The sequence below is a fragment of the Eriocheir sinensis genome, chromosome 28 (assembly GCF_024679095.1).
Source record: "Eriocheir sinensis breed Jianghai 21 chromosome 28, ASM2467909v1, whole genome shotgun sequence".
NCBI classification, from domain to species: domain Eukaryota; kingdom Metazoa; phylum Arthropoda; class Malacostraca; order Decapoda; family Varunidae; genus Eriocheir; species Eriocheir sinensis.
In genome coordinates, this window is record NC_066536.1 from 4,440,516 (window position 1) to 4,460,893 (window position 20,378).

The 20,378-nt window shown below is 42.0% G+C and overlaps 1 long non-coding RNA gene across 1 annotated transcript in view; it reads left to right on the top strand.

The window, feature by feature from the left end:
* LOC127004719 (uncharacterized) overlaps nt 1-20,378 on the top strand; it is a 32,248-nt gene that overhangs the window by 2,996 nt on the left and 8,874 nt on the right. Inside the window, exon 2 of the long non-coding RNA XR_007757935.1 lies at nt 14,029-14,096. This is a non-coding gene — a long non-coding RNA (uncharacterized LOC127004719). The remainder of the gene's footprint in view (nt 1-14,028; nt 14,097-20,378) is intronic.

Genomic DNA, 20,378 nt, shown 5'->3' on the forward strand with positions numbered 1-20,378 from the left:
CACCTAAACCCTATATCTTAAACCACTCCATCCCACATTCATTCCCATGCACTTTACTCCCCTATCCACCTTATCTCACACCATCTTCCTCCTTCCTTAGTTCCCTCTCTCCCTTCTCTTCTTAACTACCTCCTCTCACTTTTCATTTCCTTTTGACATAATAACTCTCTTTCCCACCGGCCTTTTCCTTAATTCCCTTTCTCTCTCCTTTCCTCATTAAATCATTCTCTCTTTCTCTCTTCATCTCTCTCCTTGCCTGCCCTCCTTAGCTCACTTTCCTTCTCCCACCATCACACAATCCATCCCTCTTTTCTCTCCTTATTCTCTACTTTCCCTCTTTCTTTGCTTGCTCCCTCCGTTTTGCATTGCCTGCTTTGACCTTCATCACGTTCCTATCCTTATCCCTCTTTCATTCCTCTCTCCTTGTTCTCCAGTCACACTTGAGGCCATGGTTGAAGCGTCTCATTCAGTCCAGTAACCCAGAAAGTCGTGTACCGCTGGGGGCGTCAGACAGGTTGATTAATGAAGGAACTTAACTCTTAAAACAAGCCATTGATAAGCTCCTTAAATCCAGTCGTGTCATTTCCTGCTAACATGGACGGGGACTGTTCTTTGTAATGCTTTTGAGTGGAGGCGACGAAAGAGAAAAAATGGCAGGGAGGAGGAAAGCTTAGCGACTGTAAAAATGTACCAAAAAAAAAAGAACAACGGGAAAAGAGGATAAGCTGTAAATGAGGATGAAAATACAGCTCTGATGGGGTAAGAGTGTCCCTCGGCATGTTACTGATATGAGAATGAGAAAAAAAATGCTACAAGGAATATAATAAGATGATTTGGTATAGAAAATTAACAGAAAATGGGAAGGTTATGATCCTAAAGAAAAAGAATATAGGGTTGGAATGCTTCAAGAAATGTTATTGAGTGGAGACGAAGAAAACGATTAGAGATTAAATTAGATTAGAGAATGGAAGGAAGATTAGATTAGATTAGAGAATGGAAGGAAGATTAGATTAGATTAGAGAATGGAAGGATGATTAGATTAGATTAGAGAATAGATGGAAGATTAGATTAGATTAGAGAATGGAAGGAAGAGCTTAACATAACGGTGGAAAATAAAGATAAACGGTAAGAAAACAAACTGTAAAAGGGGAATATATTAAAAGGAAACTTAATAAAACAGAAAAGATGTATGGAATATTATTGACTGGAGACAACGAAAACGAGTAAAGAAGGACGAAATTCACATAGCGGTTAAGATGAAAGATATACGGTAAGAAGACGAACAAAAAAAAAAGGGAAAAAGTAATAACAAAATAAAACTTAAAGAAACAGAAAAGACTGGATACAAAGAAAATGAAAACGGGTAAAGAAGGAGGAAATTCACATAGCGGTTAAGATGAAAGATATACGGTAAGAAGACGAACAGAAAAAGGGATAAAAAGGAATAAAAAAAATAGCCGGATAAAAATCATGTTAGTACCGTTATTGATTCGCGACAAAGAAAACGAAAACGGGTAAAGAAGGACGAAATTCACATAGCGGTTAAGATGAAAGATATACGGTAAGAAGACGAGCAGAAAAAAAGGGAAAAAAAGGAATACAAAAATAACCGGATAAAAATCATGTTAGTACCGTTATTGATTCGCGACAAAGAAAACGAAAACAGGGTAAAGAAGGAAGCGATTGACCTAGCGGTAAAAAAAATTGAGGTAAACGGAACAGGAAAAGTGACGGAAAATGGGTGAAAAAGTTGTAATTATCGTCTGCAAAAAGTACTGCTAATGATGACTGAGTGGACGATTATAAAATGTATCAGGCGGAACAGCGACTAATCTGCGGCAATACATTGAGCCATTTCGCCCCCTAATGGCCCTATAATTGGAGGTAAGTGCATGCAAATCTGTTGATAATGACGCGCAAAAGTCTTAAAGGGAAAAATGGCCTTAGAGGTGCAGGGGAAAAAGAAGAGTAATTGGGGGGTAAAAAAGGAGAACGGAAAAGTTGAAGGGAAACGGTAATAAGACTGGTAACCTTGAGTTGAAGGAAGAAGGGAATGATGGAATGACGCAAAAAAAGTAATACTGATGCGAATATTTAGAGTTTTACGTCATAACTTTAAAACTGCTTGCATACCCCCCCCCCACACACACACCCACCCACACACAACCCCCACACCCCCACACTCACCCACGCAACACCACCAGACACACGCCTCACACCCACAACCCCCTTCCCTCCCCACACAGTCAATCATATATACACACAAAAGAGACATGAGCCACAGATGCCGTGAGGTAATGAGCCTAATAAGCCGCGTGAGGAGCCGCCAGGTGGAGACACAGGCATGCGACAGGTAACATAACGCATAAATCAACAGGTGACCAGGATGAGCAACGGGGTGCTTGGGATCAAAATACAGCGGCTGGCAAGCAGACAAACAGGCAGACAAAGAGCTTGATAAAGGAGTTGTCAAGATCGGAGTTTTATTAAGACGTTGAGTTACCTGATGTTGAGAGTCACCTGAGATTAATTAGTCAGTTCAGCGTCACCTGCCTTGTTTAGCGGTGCATAGATACATTTGTAATCTTGATGGCTCAGTTCCTACCTCCCTTGGCCTGTTCATGATGGCGCTGTATATCATTGTTAAGCGTAATTTATAAGGTGTTTTTATAAGGTAAGAGGAGACAGGCTCAAGGTGATAAAGAAAATATAGAGGTTAAACGTAAACTTTTTCCCTCTCAACCCTCTCCTCTCCCACTCGCTTTAATGGTTTACATGTATTTGCAAACTTCATAGCAAACTTCTCTCCTTTCTTTTAATCATTTTATCGATGGACATCTCTCCTTTCTTTTTATTATAATGTCGATGCACTTTTTTTTTCCATCATAATATCGATCCAATTTTCTCCTTTCTTTTCATCATAATATCGATCCACTTCTCTCCTTTCTTTTCATCATAATATCGATCCACTTCTCTCCTTTCTTTTCATCATAATATCGATCCACTTCTCTCCTTTCTTTTCATCATTATATCGATCCACTTCTCTCCTTTCTTTTCATCATAATATCGACCCACTTCTCTCCTTTCTTTTCATCATAATATCGACCCACTTCTCTCCTTTCTTTTCTATTATGTTATCGATGCACTTCTTTCCTTTTATTATACTCTCAATGCGTGTTATTGTTAAGGTACATCAAGTTTAGGTCCTCAGGTGTCGTGATGCCCCCGTCCCCCCCCACCCCCCCCACCCCACCTTCCGTCCTGGTCTCCCCCCGTGTGTCTTGCGTGACGAATGCCCGCTTCCAACAGTCGCGTAATTTGTGATTGTATTTGACATGATTATTTTCGGTTTCTTTTTATTTTTTTGCCGAGGGAGTCGAAAATGCATGAAATTACTTTGCCGAAATGATAGCGTAGAAAGTTAGTAATTAGTTGTCCATCAATCATTGTCACTTGAACGTGATTTTTTATTTTTTTTATGTATATGAAGTCGCAACTAATTCATAACGTAGAGGTTTGAAAATAAAATCCTGCTCATTTATAGTTACGGTGTGTTCAAAACTTCTTAAGCTCCTCCGTTATTACTCAGGAAGAAGAAAAAGTGATCTAGAAAATGAGGAACGAACATTAACACGACACTACTACTACTACTACTATTACTACTACTACTACTACTACTACTACTACTTCTACTACTATATTACTACTACTATTACTACTACTACTGCTTCAGCGCTTCATTCCTCGCAGCCCAAACGGTGTAATCTAATTCTTTTGCCTCTGTGAGTATAGTTGTACATTATGGAAACGTCTTTGGATAGCATGATATTGATATCGTTTCTTTTTCCTCATAGTCCAATAGTTGTATATTCAGGAAACGTTTTTGGATAGTATAGCAAGATATTTTATTTTATTTTTTTCTAATAGTTTCATAGTTGTACATTAATTAAGAAGCGTCTTTGGAAAGGATGTCATTGACATTGTTTATTTTTTTCTCCTAGTTTCACCACATCCTCATTTATCGGACTCGTAAAGATTTATTGGATTCAGTTTGATCACTATACAAAAAGTGTCGACGATGACGAGTCGGATTGATGACTTTCTCCTCGGGAAATAAAAGACAATTGAACCGTTGTAAAGGACGTTGGAGGTGAACAGAAGTACAATGTAACCTTTTTTGCGTCGCTCATTTCTGTACAACAATACAGACTGTCCATCCTGCCTCACAGACACTGACTTTATCATTTCACTTACCTGAGGAGGAAGAAGAAGTAGTAGTAGTAGTAGTAGAATCATTAGTAGTAGTAGTAGTAGTAGTAGTAGTAGTAGTAGTAGTAGTAGTAGTAGTAGTAGTAGTAGTAGTAGTAGTAGTAATAGTAGTAGTGGTATCAGTAGTAGTAGTAATAGTAGTAGTGGTAGCAGCAGCAGCAGCAGTAGTAGTAGTAGTAGTAGTAGTAGATAAAGTTGCTGAATTTCTACATTTTCCCCAAATGTCTTCTCTTTTAAGTACATATTCACCTTTATGACGCATTAATGCTAAATTTTATGCTTCTTTTATTATTTCATTTTGCTTACTTGCTGTTTGGCACTGGAGAGAATACTTAAAACAAAAACGCTCTAACGATATCAGCGACTCTGTTCCAAGTATTTCTCGCAATGCTTATTTCGAAGCATCCCTATAGTACAAAGGTCTGTGTGTCCCTGTCTACTGGAATATTTAGTTATCAATATATGAAAAGTGGGGACCTGAATGAGAAGTCTCCAGCTACCCAGTACTTGATAGCGCGACCTGAACCTTAAAGAACCCTAACCTATACAGCGGCTTGCTCTGCGTTCCTCGGAGTGGTGCCGCAATCAAGACCGTCCCTCCCATTTCGAACATTCCCTTCTCGCACCCCCCGCCGGAGCCCTTGCTTGTGACACGGGACAGAGCACCTACAACACGACTCCTCTTGCTTCTCTCGGTTCTGTACCATAATAAAGACAGTCCATCCCACTCAGAGACATTCCCTTTGCCATACCACCCGCCGAAGCCCCGCGTAGGGTTAGAGTACGTCCGGGAAGTGTAGCAGTGTCGAAAGCCGCGTCTGGGAGGAAAAACAAGCAAGGAACATTTGGCCATTCGTGTTGCTCTAGATTCGAAGTGGTGGTACTTAAAAGTGCTGGCCAGTCTCCAGCTGTGTGGTGATGGTGGGGGTGGGGGTGAGGTGGTAGTAGTGGTGAAGGGGATTGGCGGTAGTGGTGGTGGTGGTAGTTGTGAAGGGGATTGGTGGTGGTGGCAGTGCGGGATTGGTGATGGAGGTGAGGGTGGCTGTAGTGATGATGGTGGTAGGATTGGAAGATGGTGTTGAGAATAGTGGTGGTGGTTGTGGGGGGGGGGATATATAGTGATGGTGGTAGGGATGGTTACAGCGGAGATGCGGGTCCTGAATACTCATAGCAAGACCACAAACTAGATAGAATAAAATATCTGATGGAATTTAGATTGCATAAAGACATAGTGAAGAATTCTTTGACGACCAGAATTGTGGACGAGTGAGTCTTGCAAGTCATGTGATGAGTGTGAATACGGTGGAAACTTTCAAGAAAATGTTAGATAAATTCATGAGTATGGGGGACAGGTGGTGGAAGATTTACAAGGTCCGTATTTTGCTGCATGCAGACTCCATAGGTACTTATTTTTCGATCCAGTTAGTGTAAAGCGCAAGACCGTAGCGTGTAGTGTAGGTCAGGGTTGGTGACGACTGGTAGTAGAGAGAAGAGAGGAAGAAAAAGTTCACCCGAATATTAAGTAACTTCTGGAGGTGGTAGTAGTAGTAGTAGTAGTAGTAGTAGTAGTAGTAGTAGTGGCAGTAGTAGTAGTAGAAGTGATAGTAATAGTTGTAGCAGTAGCATTTGTTGATGTTGTTATTGTAGATGTAATTGTAGTAGATGCAGTAGTGGTGGTAAAATTATTATTATTATTATTATTATTATTATTATTATTATTATTATTATTAGTAGTAGTAGTAGTAGTAGTAGTAGTAGTAGTAGTAGTAGTATCCTCCTTGTTTGTTTGTCGTAGCACATGAATCCGGGAGGGGGTCGCCAGGTGCTCCCGCTGATTAGTATGGGACGGACGAGCTCACCTCCCTGGGCTGCGCATGCGGCTGACGTCACGGCTGGTGTTTACCGGTGTGACGCAACCAGGTCCGTGTGTGACATCATAGGCCGCTTTAAGGTGTGTGTGTGTGTGTGTGTGTGAGAGAGAGAGAGAGAGAGAGAGATCTGGTTAAAGAATAATATTGTGTTTGTTTGTGTATAACCATGTGAACCAAGAAAATAGGTATGTGTATATATTGCATTTGTGTGTGTGTGTGTGTGTGTGTGTGTGTGTGTGTGTGTGTGTGTGTGTGTGTGTGTGTGTGTGTTAATGCAATGGAGGAGTCATTAACCTTATTACTCAGCACAGGTAGGTGGTCACGTGTGCTGGGTGGAGGGATCTGTGCTGACGAGAACACCCCCGCCTCTTACTCAACTTTGTCTCATCCTACCCATATAGTTCCTTCACCCACCATCCCTCCAAACACCACTTACCCTCCTTTATCCCTCTCTATCCTCCTTCGCCCTTCTTATCCCTTCTATATATACCTGAAATCTTCCACATCATACTTACTTTTACCCGCATCCACTCTCAAGAACACTTTTATCTGATATTTACCTTCATTTCTCTTTAATCTACATCCACTTACCTGAACTCATCCACCTCTTAATTATTACTTTTGTCCCACCTTCATTTACTCTTCCAACTGTATCCTCCACTTCATTCTCCCGTTTATCCAATTTTTACTCACTTCATCTCACCTCACCTCATTTACCTCTTACCCATTTTATATCACCTTTACTCACCTCCACTCCATAGTCTTTTTTCACCTCCGATCCATCTTTATCCCACCTCGTCACACCTCCACTTGAAAGAACCAATCCACTCTTTAACCACATTTTTCCAAACTTTAGTTACGTCCACTCACCCGAACACATCCACTTTATTCTGATGAACTTTGCACCTTAACTTACCTCCAGTCTTTTGAACTCATCCACTTCTTAACACCACCTTGATCTATTCCACTTACCTGAACCCATACACATCATCCCTTCTTTTCCTCGTACCTAAAGTCATTCATCTCCTACTTACCTCTCTTCCACCCCTACCCACCTGTACTTACTCACCTGAACTCGTATGCCTTTTACTTACCTGTTTCCACCTTTCTTCACCTTTAATAACTCGTTCCTGAAGCCCATCACCTGTGCTCACTCTCACCTACCTCCGTATACCTGTAGAATCTTACCTGTCCCATAATTCATCCTTTCCTGAGTGTACTTCATCCCCTTTTTCTTTCTCCCTGTTTTCTGTATCTTCTGTATCTTCCTTCAGGTTCTTAAATGCGTTTCCACTCCTTCGTGTTCCCTTCCTCGCTCCTCAGACACACCCCTTTAATCGTTTCTTTATCTACGTACGTTTCTCCTTCTCTTTCTTCTCCTTCTCCTCCTTCTCTTTTTCCTTTCTTCAAACTCCCTCATTTGCTATCCATATTCTTGCTTCTTGACCTCAATCTTACTTCTCTCTCCCTCTTCCTTCCCCCTTTCACCTTCCCCTCCGTTTTTCCTCCCCTCCTGTCTCCCTCCCTCCCTTCCTCACCTTCCTTCCCCCCTTCCCCCCTCCCGCCTGACCTCAATCACCTCATCAGACTGACTATTTCGCTAAAGGCAATCGCAGCAACAGAAAATGTATGCAAGTTTTTTTTTTTTTTTTTTGCTCTCTCTCTCTCTCTCTCTCTCTCTCTCTCTCTCTCTCTCTCTCTCTCTCTCTCTCTCTCTCTCTCTCTCTCTCTCTCTCTCTCTCTCTCTCTCTCTCTCTCTCTCTCTCTCTCTCTCTCTCATTAAATTCGTCTGGGCAAAAGTCTGGATCGTTTAAACCAAAGATACGTACTTACACACACACACACACACACACACACACACACACACACACACACACACACACACACACACACACACACACACACACACACACACATACCTTTTTACGTGTACCTTTCACTTGCACGTAATTGGGTAAGTAATATGCAAATTAAACTAACTATCTGGTAGAGGTTCCAACTTCGTGTGCATTTGATCCAATTAAATGTGTGTATGTGTGTGTATGTTTGTGTGTGTGTGTGTGTGTGTGTGTGTGTGTGAGTGAGATCGTAAACGTAAATGGGAGCATATTTCGTCTACGTTAGAGGAAAATACGAAAGGAAGAAAGATGAGGAGGAGAAAATAAGAGAAAGAGGAGGACGGGAAAGAGGGGGAGGAAAATGGGGAGGAGAAAAAAGAAGAGGAGGAAAAAGAAGAGGAGGAAAAAGAGGAGGAGGAGAAAGAGAAGGAAGTGAAATAGGGGAAGGTCTGTTAAAAGGAGAACAGACTGGATGAAAAGGAAAACTGAACAATAAAAGAAAAAGTTAAGATAATTTAGAGGTAATAATAAAACACCATTAGAGCAACGCAAGAGAGAAAGAGAATGTATGTTACTTCATCACAGTAAAGAAAATTAATTGCTATGCGAGAGAACCAAATGAAGATGAAGGAAAATTAATCAAAGGAAAGTGTGTCTGCTCTGTGGGAGCTATGTTGCGGGTGAGAGTAAAACCACAAATGCCTAATAAAACCACGCACTAAACTCGCCACATAAATATTCAGCGTCTCCTGCTCCTTCCCGTTATAATGTTCCGTAATAGGCAGGAATGCGACACCTAAATACCTGAGACTAATCGATGTGGAGGTTATGTATATCTCATGATGTGTTGCAGTTTTATTCCCTCGGCTGTTCGTGAAGAGATAGACGGCGAGACACATGTTCTGCTCCTTAGTCGGTTAAAAAAGAAAATAAATGAATCCAAGACTAATACTTGTTGGAAGGTCATAAAGATTTGATTGGAAAGTTGTAAAATTTTAAAAGCCTAGAGACAGGCACACAGACAAACAGACAGACAGACAGACAGACAGAAAGACAGACAGACAGACATTGGGTGAGTGAGTGAGTGAGTAAGTGGGTGACAGAAAGAAAAAGAAAAAGAAGCAAAGTAAAAGAGAAAGAAACAAAGAAAAAAAAGAAGAAAAAGGGAAAAAATTTAAGAGAGAGAGAGAGAGAGAGAGAGAGAAAACGACCCTTACCTCCCTCCGTAGCATTCCCTTCATGTCGTACTCAAGCATTATGGACCAAATGCGACTTCGTGCACACGCCTTTTAGCGCACACGGAATCCAGCACACACACACACACACACACACACACACACACACACACACACACACACACACACACAGGTACTTTTTCGGGCCTCCCTTTATACCCAGACCCAGTAGGGGGCGTTTGCATACTTATACCTGTCCACGCACACCTGTCCAGCACATGGAGTAAAACACGCTCCTCTCAGGTCGTGTTTATTTGTATGTTTGTGGCACAGTACAGATCAACATTCTCAGGTTTGCGAGACGTACACAACCACAACGGATGAGGCTTTCGTTGAGGTTGTGGGTATTTCTATGGATAGTTTTATGAGTCTTCTTGTAGGTATAGTTTTGACAAGGTTTCTGCATCATGAATGTGAAGAATACTCGTAAAAACCAGACTTATCTTCTTTGTGGACTTTGAAAATATTTGTTGTGTGTGAGCCGAAAGCGTTTGGTAATGTTGGCCATAGTTGTTGTTTTTTTCTACCAGCGATAGTGGAACCAGCATTGTTTTCAGCGTTGTCCGTCAATTTTTTTTTTCTCTTGACGTTTACATTTGAGTGAAAATTGTGTGAAAGTAAGAAGTAACATATCAGTCAGTATATTATGTCCGGTGAAACACCTTTGCCTGGCTCGAGTCAAAGGGACGAAGACGTGAAGAAACAGTGCCGGAATATCGTCCATAGGGGCTTCTCGGTTTGTGGGGCATGAAAGAAGTGAGTGACTGCCACCAATATGAAGTGTTGGTTTCTTGTCGATTATTGTTGTTGATATTATTTTACTATCATCATTGTCATTATTAATAGTAGTAGTTGTAGTTAGTAGCAGCAGCAGTAGTAGTAAAAGTAGTACCTGTAGTAGTAGTAGTAGTAGTAGTAGTAGTAGTAGTAGCTGAAGTGGTAGTAGCAGTAGTAGTAGTAGTAGTAGTAGTAGTAGAAGTAGTAGTAATAGTAGTAGTAGTAGTAGTAGTAGTAGTAGTAGTAGCAGCAGTAATAGTAGTAGTGGTAGTAATTGTAATATATTTAACTTCAACTTTATTTTTCGTTTATAGCATATTTTCTCTTCATTAATGTCATCATAACTTTCATCCACGAACCTCATCGGTATGTTTTTTTGTGTGTGAATCTGCATCGAGCAAGACATATTAAGTCAATAAAATCTCAACACACTCCTAAACCTGGACGGCAGGAGTGGGAAGCGTGTCACTCCGCCTGGCTGGCACGGGTGTGTGTTAAGAAATGAGTATATACATAAACTTACGTGTCTCTCTCTCTCTCTCTCTCTCTCTCTCTCTCTCTCTCTCTCTCTCTCTCTCTCTCTCTCTCTCTCTCTCTCTCTCTCTCTCTCTCTCTCTCTCTCTCTCTCTCTCTCTCTCTCTCTCTCTCTCTCTCTCTCTCTCTCTCTCTCTCTCTCTCTCTCTCTCTCTCTCTTCTTACCTTCATCCTTCATTTTCTTGCACCTGTAAATAAAATCTCATTTCCTCACTCGCTTCCATCATTCCCTCTCTCATTAACATTTAACTTTCCCCTCCCTCTCCTCCTCTTTCCTCCCTTCCCCCTTTTTTCCTTCGTCCCCACTCCCGCCCCCCCTCTCTTTCCCCCTCTTCTCCCCCTTTCTCCCTTACCTGCCATCCCTCTTCCATCCATCTCCCTTATCTTGCTACCTATTATATCTATCCCTTCTTTCATCTAGACCTCCCTCCCTCATTCCCTTATCTCCCCCAATCCTCCTCCTCTTCTTCCTCTCCACCTCCTCCTCCTCCTCCTCCTCCTCCTCCTCCGGACAAAGGCACATTAGAGGCTTAATAGAAATAAATGGCCGCCGACTCCCGCCGTCCGCGTTTGCTTATACTGAAATGCCATCAGGGTGACGCCTCCCCAACAAGCCCCCACTGCCCCCCTACACCCACCACACAGTACCGGAAGGGGGTAGGGAGAGGCGCCCGTACACCCCCCCACCAACTCCCTTCCCCCAACCTTCACTCCACTTAATTTTGCCTCTTCTCCTTTCCTCTGTTTTATTTCCTTCCTTTGCCTCTTCCAGTACTTTTTTTAACGATCGCTATATCTTACTTTAACTCCTCCCTCTGTCTCTTTCTCTCTTTTACTTGCCATCCCTTCATTCATGGCGCTTCTCTGCAAATCAAGCTCCCCTCACACCCACATATATGGTAATTTAAAAGAGAAGAAAAGAGTGACAGGCAGACGGACAGACAGACGGACAACATATAAACAAACAAACCTAAAGAGATGTCTCGTGTCCATCCCACGTCAAATGCGGTTTTTTTTCCTTTCATTTCCCTTCTTATAGTTACCTGACCTTCACATCCTCTTTCCGTTCTCCTTCCATCCTTACATATATTCGTTACTCGTGTCTCATTGATTTATTTTACTTGCAATATTTTCCAAACTTCATTTTCCTTTTTCTTCTTCTCTTCCCTTTTCTTATTTTTCCTTCCCTTCCGTTTCCTCTTCTTCCCTTAACTTCCCTTCCCTTCTCTTACCTTCTCATCTCTTCCCTTCTCTTCTCTTATTTTTACTCTTCTCGTCTCATTCCTTTGTTCCCCTTTCTCACTCGTTCTTTCTTTCTGTACTTTCATATCCACTTCTTCCTCATTTATATAACTTCTTCCCCTGTCTCATTCATGCCACAACATAAACATTGCCTTTCTAATTATGTCGATTTGCAATTATTATCACTTATTATTATTATTATTATTATTATTATTATTATTATTATTATTATTATTATTATTAGTCTTAGTATTATTGTCAGTCTCCTTAATTAACATGCACGGTCTGACATCTTGAGCGCGGTTGAGCCAAAACAAAGACAACAACAAAGCAAATATACCTGAACAGATTGATGGCCAGGTAATTACTTAATATTTATGACTCTCCAGATGAAGCACACACACACACACACACACACACACACACACACACACACACACACACACACACACACACAAAGACATACACAGCCTCTTTCCTTTGCCCTCTCTCCCTCCCTCCCTCCCTCCCTCCCTCCCTGTCTCCATTGTACCTCCCTGCCTCCTTCCCTTCCCCAATCTCTCCCTCCCTTCCTTCCTTCCCTCCCCATACCCCATGACGAGAGAAAAAAAAGTGGAAAGGGAGGAAAAAAAGAGGAAGAAAAGGCCAAGATCTCCAGCCTCATAATGCGTGGAGCCGCCATAGCCCGGCAGATCAGCGCTGGTGACCTCAAACTGCAGTGGGAGAAAATTTGCATGAGAAAGGGTGTGTATCTGCGGTGGTGGTGGTGGTGGTGGTGGGGAGGAGCAGGAGGAGGAGGAATAAATGGGGTAGATCTTAAGGGTGCAAGGGCAGTGGAGGGCTATGAGGGGATGGAGGTAGTAATGGGTTATGTAAAAAGGGGAAGAGTGAAAAGAGAATAAGGAGGCTTTGGTATGCGGGTCTAAAAGCAAGGGGAGAAGAAGGGAAGTGGAGTGGAGAGGGGATTAGAGGTGTGCCAGTGTATACTCGTCATAGTGTTTTAGGGAGAAAAATAGGGTAGGAAAGAGGATGAGGATACATAGGAGTGAAATAGAAGAAGGAGGATGGAAGTATAGGTAGTGTGATAGGTTTGCATTTGAATTCTCCGTGTGATGGAGATGGAAGATGAGGAAAGGAGAATGATTGGTGTTTGTAGTGTTAGAACAGGTATTCTTGAAGTAGTGCCTTAAAACCACCGTAGAGTATTGAAACGGGCTCACAAGTGCATACGGATAAAAAATAAGGAGAAAAAAGAGACGGAGAAGAAGGCTGGGAAAAAGAAATAGGTAAGGCAAAACACAAAGAACCGATTAAGTAATGTTCAACCGTTTCGTCCAGTCCTTCCTTTGTTTCGGCGCCTCGACTCATTGCACACTACAAAACGACTCGTAGAAATCATCTGTTTGGTCATAGTCATACTCTTTTCTCCTCTCCTTTATTTACACGATATTTAAGGTTAGCAATCCATGGTAATAATTATGTACTGAAGAGCGGGATCAGCCTGTAGTTGAGCTTGAAATGGCTGCGGGGAGGGTAGTTAGTTGTAAGAGGGATTGAGAGAGATGATGTTCGAGGGTGTAAGAGGGAGGACTTGGGTTGGGAGAGATAGATAAGGTTATTTGCGTGGTAAGAGGAAGGTGAGGAGAGGTGAGTCACTGGTCAGGCGTTTCAGAGCAATGAAGGGGAAGGAGGGAGTCAGAGAGGTGAGGTGAGAAGGTGAGGAGGCGAGGGCGAGGAGGTGATGAGTTGGAGTAAGGGGGATTGTTTGCGTGGTAAGAGGAGAGTCAGTGGGGAGAAGGGGGTCATGCACTTGATGGAGAGAGAACATGCTTCCCTCACGCTCACCTGGACACAAACAAGCACAGATGAGGCGGCGTGACGCTGATCGGATGCTGCGGTGGTGTTAATCATCGCTTTGATTTGTACTTTTGGGTGTTGTTGCTTCATCTCCTGCATTGATTATACTTCTGTTGTTGCTGTTGTTGTTGTTGTTGCTGTTATTGCCATCATTATCATTATTCATATTAATCTATTCATATTCATTTGCATTTTATTACTATTATTATTTTTCTATTCTTATTCGTCTTCTTACTGTTATTATTATTGATAGTAGGAGTTAGATAGATATAAACATGAGTAAAGTCTTAATAATATTTGATCAATTACCCTGCATTTGAGCATTTGAGAGAGAGAGAGAGAATACGTAATAGTGGGCCATGTGTTCTGCAAGACTTAATCCATTTTCCTTGTTCTTATCGGCAGAGAGCTTGGCAGGAGGCGTGGGTGTCGGTGGCGGTGGTCGGGGAGTGAATACCTTCATTGCATCAAAGGTAACCATCCCACCTTGTTTGACGGCTTCTTAAATTATCCTTCATCCCCGCCACTTCTCTCTCTTATCCTCTCTGTCGTTTCCCTTACCGACTTCTCCTTTCCTCCGCCATAGCCTCTCCCCTCTTTTCATTTTCTCCCACTCTCCCCTTCTTTTTTAAATCAATAGATCTTTAGTAGTTAATTAGTAGTTATGTACAGTAAGAAAATGAAGTGAGTTAATTATAGGAAGGTACAGGTGTGGGGGAGAAGGAAGACAGTAGGAGTGTACAGTTGTATGGTGTTGGTTCCTTAATTGCTTATCGGGGACCTTATGTGTATACCCCGGCGTGCTGGGGAGGGGGCGGGGGAGGGGGTTGAATTCCCAAGCAATCCCTCCCCTCCCTCTTTCTCTCTCCTCCTCCCTCGCTCCTAACTCATTCTTCCGCCCCTGCTTTCATCTGCTCGGTTTTTTTCCTCTCTTTTCCTCTTCCCAGTCACACGTTCGTCTATTCCTCTCTTCCTACTCCCCACTATTTTCCTTCGCTTTTCCTTTTACTTATATCTCCTCTTCCTCCTTTTTTCTTCGTCTTCGTCATTTTCCTTCCGTTTATCTCCTTTCCCCTTCTCTTTCCTCCTCCCCACTATTTTTTTTTCTTTTCCCTTCCCCGTCGATCCTCTATTCCTCTTTTCCTACTCCCCACTATTTTCCTTCGCTTTTCCTTTTACTTATATCTCCTCTTCCTCATTTTTTCTTCGTCTTCGTCATTTTCCTTCCGTTTATCTCCTTTCCCCTTCTCTTTCCTCCTCCCCACTATTTTTCCTCTTTTCTCTTCCCCGTCGTTCTCTTTCTCAACCTTTCTTTCCTCTTCCTATTATTTTTCCACCTTTCTCTGTCATCTTCGTCCCTTTGTTCCTTTTAACCTCCCCATCGTTTTTCTCTCCTCTCCCCTTCCACATCTTCTTTCTCTCTATGCTCTTTATTTGCCTTCATTTCCTTCCCTTGTCTCTCCTTCTGTCTCCTTCCCGTCATTTTCCTCTCCCACTTACCCTTCCTTTCTCTCATTTCTTCCATGTCATTTTCCTCCGTTTCTTCTCCTCTCTGCCATGTCTTTCTTCTTTCCTTACTTTCACATTTTTCTTGTAATTATCTCTTCTCTTTTCTTCTGATTTGCATTTTCACATCTCACTCGTGTTTCTCTTCTTCCATTTTATTTTTCAGTTCTCCACTATTTCTTTCTTTCCTCTTTCCTTTTTAGTCTTTAGTTTTTCTTATACCTAACTAATTTTATTTTATCGTTGTCGTTTATTTCTTTCCTTTTTCGTATATCCCCTCAACATTTTTTTTTTTTGCTACAACGCTTTTCAACTTTCTTTTCGTATCTTCTTTTCTTTTTCTTCTGTTGCGGTTTTCGGAGTTCTCGTTTCCTCGTTTTCACTTATTATTTGCTTGCTTTTGTGTATCTTGATTACGATCTTTTCAGTCTCGGTCTCTCTCCCGCTCTTTTTCCGCCATTACGCTCTCCTGCCTATCATATTTCTTCTTTACTACAACCATTTACCTCCAACTCCTTCATTTTGTCTCTCCCTCTCCCTCCTCTCCCATCCCTCCTTCCTCCTTCTTCCTTCTCCTCTCTTTTATCTTCTCCCGTCCTATTACCCGCCCTCCATTTCTTTCCTTCCTTCCTTCCTTCCTTCCTCCTTCACCCCTTCTCTTTTCTTCTTCATCCCTCTCCCCTTCAGTCTTTCTCCTTTTCCTCCCTCCGTTCAGACCCTCTCCGTTTCATTCCATCTTCCGTCATCCATTCTTTCTTCGTTTTTTCTTCACCTTCTTTCCTCCTTTCATCCCTTTCTTCCTCTATGCACTCTCTTTCCAACACCTTCTATCCTTCCTTACTCTAATTCTCCATCTCTCCCTTCTTCCTCCGTTACACCAACTCCACTATCACTTGCCCATTCCTCCCATCCTTCCTCCCTCCATTTCTCCATCTCTCCCTCCTTCCCCCATTCCTCCATCTCCCTTATCGCTCTCTCCATCTCCCGACTCAATAGCGGGGATGCAGATAACAGATCAGGATGCTGCCGCGCGCTCTCTCGGGCTGATCTGCAATTCGACTTTCAATTGGCAGGTGATGAGCCTCATAAACACGGCAGGTGAGCGGGATTTGGCTGGCCCGCTCAGGTGAGGTGCGTGTATGAGGGAGGGGAAGAGTAAGGGAGAAAAGGGGGAACGATGGAAGGGGTTAAGGAGGCTGGATGGGAACAGGTGAGAGGGGGAGGAATGGGAAGGAGAATGGATGAGGGAGCGAAATGGTGGAAGGAGTTAGGGAGGGTTGGAGGTGGATAGAGAAAGATAGGGGTGAGAGGGGGAAGAACTGATGAGGAAGGAGAAGGATGAGGAAAGGGAGGGTGGAAAGGAATAGGAAAAGATAGGGGTTGAAAGGGGTGAATTGATGAGGAAAGGGAAGAAGAAGGATAGAAGGAGTTAGGGAGGGTTGATGGGGTTAGAAAAAGGAGAGTGAGGGAGGGGGAGAGGATGAATTGGAAGATGATAGTATGTGTGGGAGGTAAGATGAAGGGAAGGGAAGGAAAGGGGAGCAGGGTGGAATGGAAAAGGAAGGGAAAAAAGCAGGGAGAAAAGGGGAAGTGTGGAAGGAAGGAGTGGATGGCGTGGATAGCAATGTAACTGACCTGTATTATCTTTCATATCTTTCAATTTACATTTCTATCAGTTTTTTTTCTCTTTGTAGTGTGTGTGTGTGTGTGTGTGTGTGTGTGTGTGTGTGTGTGTGTGTGTGTGTGTGTGTGTGTGTGTGTGTGTGTGTGTGTGTGTGTGTTTTCATGAGTATATCGTTTCCCTTTAATCACTGGTTCATTAAGGTCTCACAAACATGCGAGAGCTGCTGATTTTATGTTTTTTTCGTACTCATTAAGATAAAGTTCCTCCTCCTCATTATATACATAAGCCCTAACTCATGTATCCTTTCTCCTTCCCCCGCCTTTCTTCCTCATGTATTCAGATTTCCTCGTTCATTACAACTCTCCTTTACGTTCCTCTCTTCCACTTTCTCCGCCTCTCCTTCTCTTCTGCCTTCTCCACTTCATCTCTTACTTCGTTCCCGCTCATACTTCTTCCCTCATGCTCTCCTCTCTCTTCTAGTCCTCTCTTCCTTCTCCCTTCCTCTCCTTTTCCTCCTCTCTCACACTTTTTTTATTGTTTTCTCTTCTTTTTCATTTCCTCTCCTTTTCCTCCTCCCTCGCCCTCCCTTGCTGTTTTCTCTTCTTTTTCATTTCCTCTCCTTTTCCTCCTCCCTCACCCTTCCTTACTGTTTTCTCTTCTCCCTTACTCTCCTTCTCCTCCTCCTCTCTTATTGTTTTCTCTTCCTTCTCTTTTCCTCCCCTTCATTTTCTCACCTTTTTTCTAACCCTTTCTTTCTTCTACCTACCCCTCAACCTCCTCCTCCCTCACCCCCTTCTTCTCCTCCCTCGCCCCCTCTTTCCTCCGGGTCTCCTTCACCTTTTCTCACCTGGCGCTAATTTCACACCTGCTCGTCATGCCCAAAGGAGGATGTGAAGTAATCCTCGCCCCCGACTATAATCCCCCTGCGTCTTTATCCCTCCCAGCGTGTTAGTTCTTCCCTTTCATCCCCGTTGCTTAGATGGTTCCTGAGATTTATATTTCGTTTCGTTTCTTATCCTTTAATGGTTGATGTAGTGATTTGTGTTTTTTATTTGGCTTTCATTTTCTTTGTTTTAGTTTTAGTTTTGTGGCATTGTTTTGAGTAGAGTATTTTGTTTTGTTTTATTTATACCTTAGTGATAGTTGTAATGTTTTTCTTATTTTGCCTATATTTTCGTTGTTTTAGATTTTGTTGTTTTTTGTTTTGTTTTTCTGGCATTGTTTTGAGTAGAGTATTTTTGTTTTGTTTTATTTATACCTTAGTGACTATTGTAACGTATTTTTCTACTTTACCTTTGTTTTTGTTATTTTTTTTGTTTTTTGTTTTTTATTGCATTGTTTTGACTTGGTTCCTATTTTTTTCTCCTTCTTGTTTTTACTTTAGTGATTGCTAAAATGAATATGCTTGTTTGTTTGCGTTTACCATTCTTATGCTTATTTTTCCTTGAAGCCACATGTATCCTCCCTTCCTATCGTCTATCTCGTGTGTTCTCTGCCTGCTCCATTCACGGGCTCAGTATATTTATTCTTTCGTTATGTAACCATCCCTTTAAACGTCTTGGGTACCTTTTCGAAACCGGGATCTTTTTTAGTCTTCCGCGCTTATTTTTTCTTTTCTTTCATGTTTCAGGTAACATAAACTCATGGTATTATCTCCTCCCTCTTTTTCAATACCTTCTTTTTACTTAACTTTAGTCATTTTTAGTAGATTTTATTACTTATTTACTTAACAGATCCATTCTTTGCATAATTTTATTCTTTTTATTTAACTATGCTTTTTCATACTTAAATTTAGTCTGTTTTATTCATAATTTAGCCTTTTTTTTTCACTTAGTTTTATTATTTGTTTTACCAGTCTATCCTTTTATTGCCTAATCTTATCTCTTTATGTTTAAATCTTTCCTTCTAGATAGGTTTCCATTTTCCCAACTTCATATCCTTTTTGCATCACTTACTCTGCGTGACATGCTTTATCTTTTTATCGGTAATCTCTTCTTTCATCCCTCGTTATCTCCCTCCTCGCATCCCATTCTTCATCGTATTAGCTCTTCCATCCATCTCCTTCCCCATCATTACTTCTTCTTCCCTCTCTTCTCTCCCGTCCCTCCTCTCATTAGCTCTCCCATCCATCTCTTCTCCATTCCATTCTGCTTCCTTTTTTCACCTCTTCCTTCATTTCCACTCCCTTCTCTCCTCTCCCATCTCTCCTCCCGGTAGCTGAACTCTCACTCATTTGAATAGAGCTTCCTTTCTTCTTCTCTCCTTCATTACCTCTCCCTTTTCAGCCTCTCCTCATTCTTCTTTAGCTCTCCCTTCCCTCTCTTCACCCATCTCTCCTCTCTTTAGCAGACTTTTCTTCTTCTCTCCCTTCAACAGTTCTTTCCTTCCTTCTCCTCTCCTTCATTACTTCTCCCTCCCAATTTTCTCCTCTTCCTTCTTTAGCTCTTCCTTTCCTCTCTTCTCCCATCTCTTCTCTTGGTAGCTGACATTTTCAGTAGCTGGGTTTTTTTTCCTTCAATAGTTCTTTCTTCCTTCTCTTTCCCTTCATTCCCTCTCCCTACCAATCCTCTCCTTTTCCTTCATTAGTTCTCCCTTCCTTCTCTTCTCCCATATCTTCTCACGGTAGCTGACATTTTCCTATTTCCTCCCTTCAATAGATCTTCCTTCCTTCCTTCTTTCCCTCTCCTCTCCCATCCCTCCCTTCGTTACTTCTCCCTTCCAGTGCCGTCCCCATACCTTCCTTCATCACTGTCTCGTAACTCTTCTCACGGCCCTATTTGAAGGTTTTCCTTGTGATGGTTATGACGGTTTACTCCCCATTGTTTTGTATTCTTCTCGTTGCATTCAGGGTCCTCCTCCTCCTCCTCCTCCTCCTCCTTCTCCTCTCCCCTCTACCTCCATCCATCTTCCTCCTCCTCCATCTCCTTTTATTCCTTTTTCTCCTCTACAAACCTCTATTTTCTTTTACATCCTCAGTTTCCCATTTTTAAGAGGAGGGATATTTTTTTTTACATATTTTTAGTGTATTTTCTACTTTTAAATCTTTCTTCTCTCTTATATATTAATGTATTGCACTTATTTTTTTTGTTTCCTTTCCTCATACACTTCCTTTTTTCATCTTCTCCTTTACAAACCTCCATTTTCTTTTACCTCTTTAGTTTCTCTCATGTTTGTGTGAAGGGAACATATTTTTGCTTATTTATTTCATTGTACTTCCTGCCTCGTGTTCTCTCTTCTTTTATTCATTGCATTTAGTGGGGTCCCACAAGGTTCGGTATTAGGTCCACTTTTGTTTATTATTTATATCAATGACTTAGACACAGGAATTAGTAGTGATGTTAGTAAATTTGCAGATGATACCAAGATCGGTAGAGTAATTGAGTCGGATCAAGACGCTAGTATTCTCCAAGGTGAACTCAACAGATTATATGACTGGGCGGATAAATGGCAGATGGAGTTCAATGTAGGGAAGTGCAGTATTCTGAGTGTAGGTAGGAACAACCCCTCACATAACTATTGCTTAAATGACACTCTCATAAGTAGGTCTGGGTGCGAGAGGGATTTAGGGGTCTTAGTGAGCTCTGATCTCCGTCCAAGGGCACAATGCATTCAAGCTAGAAATCGA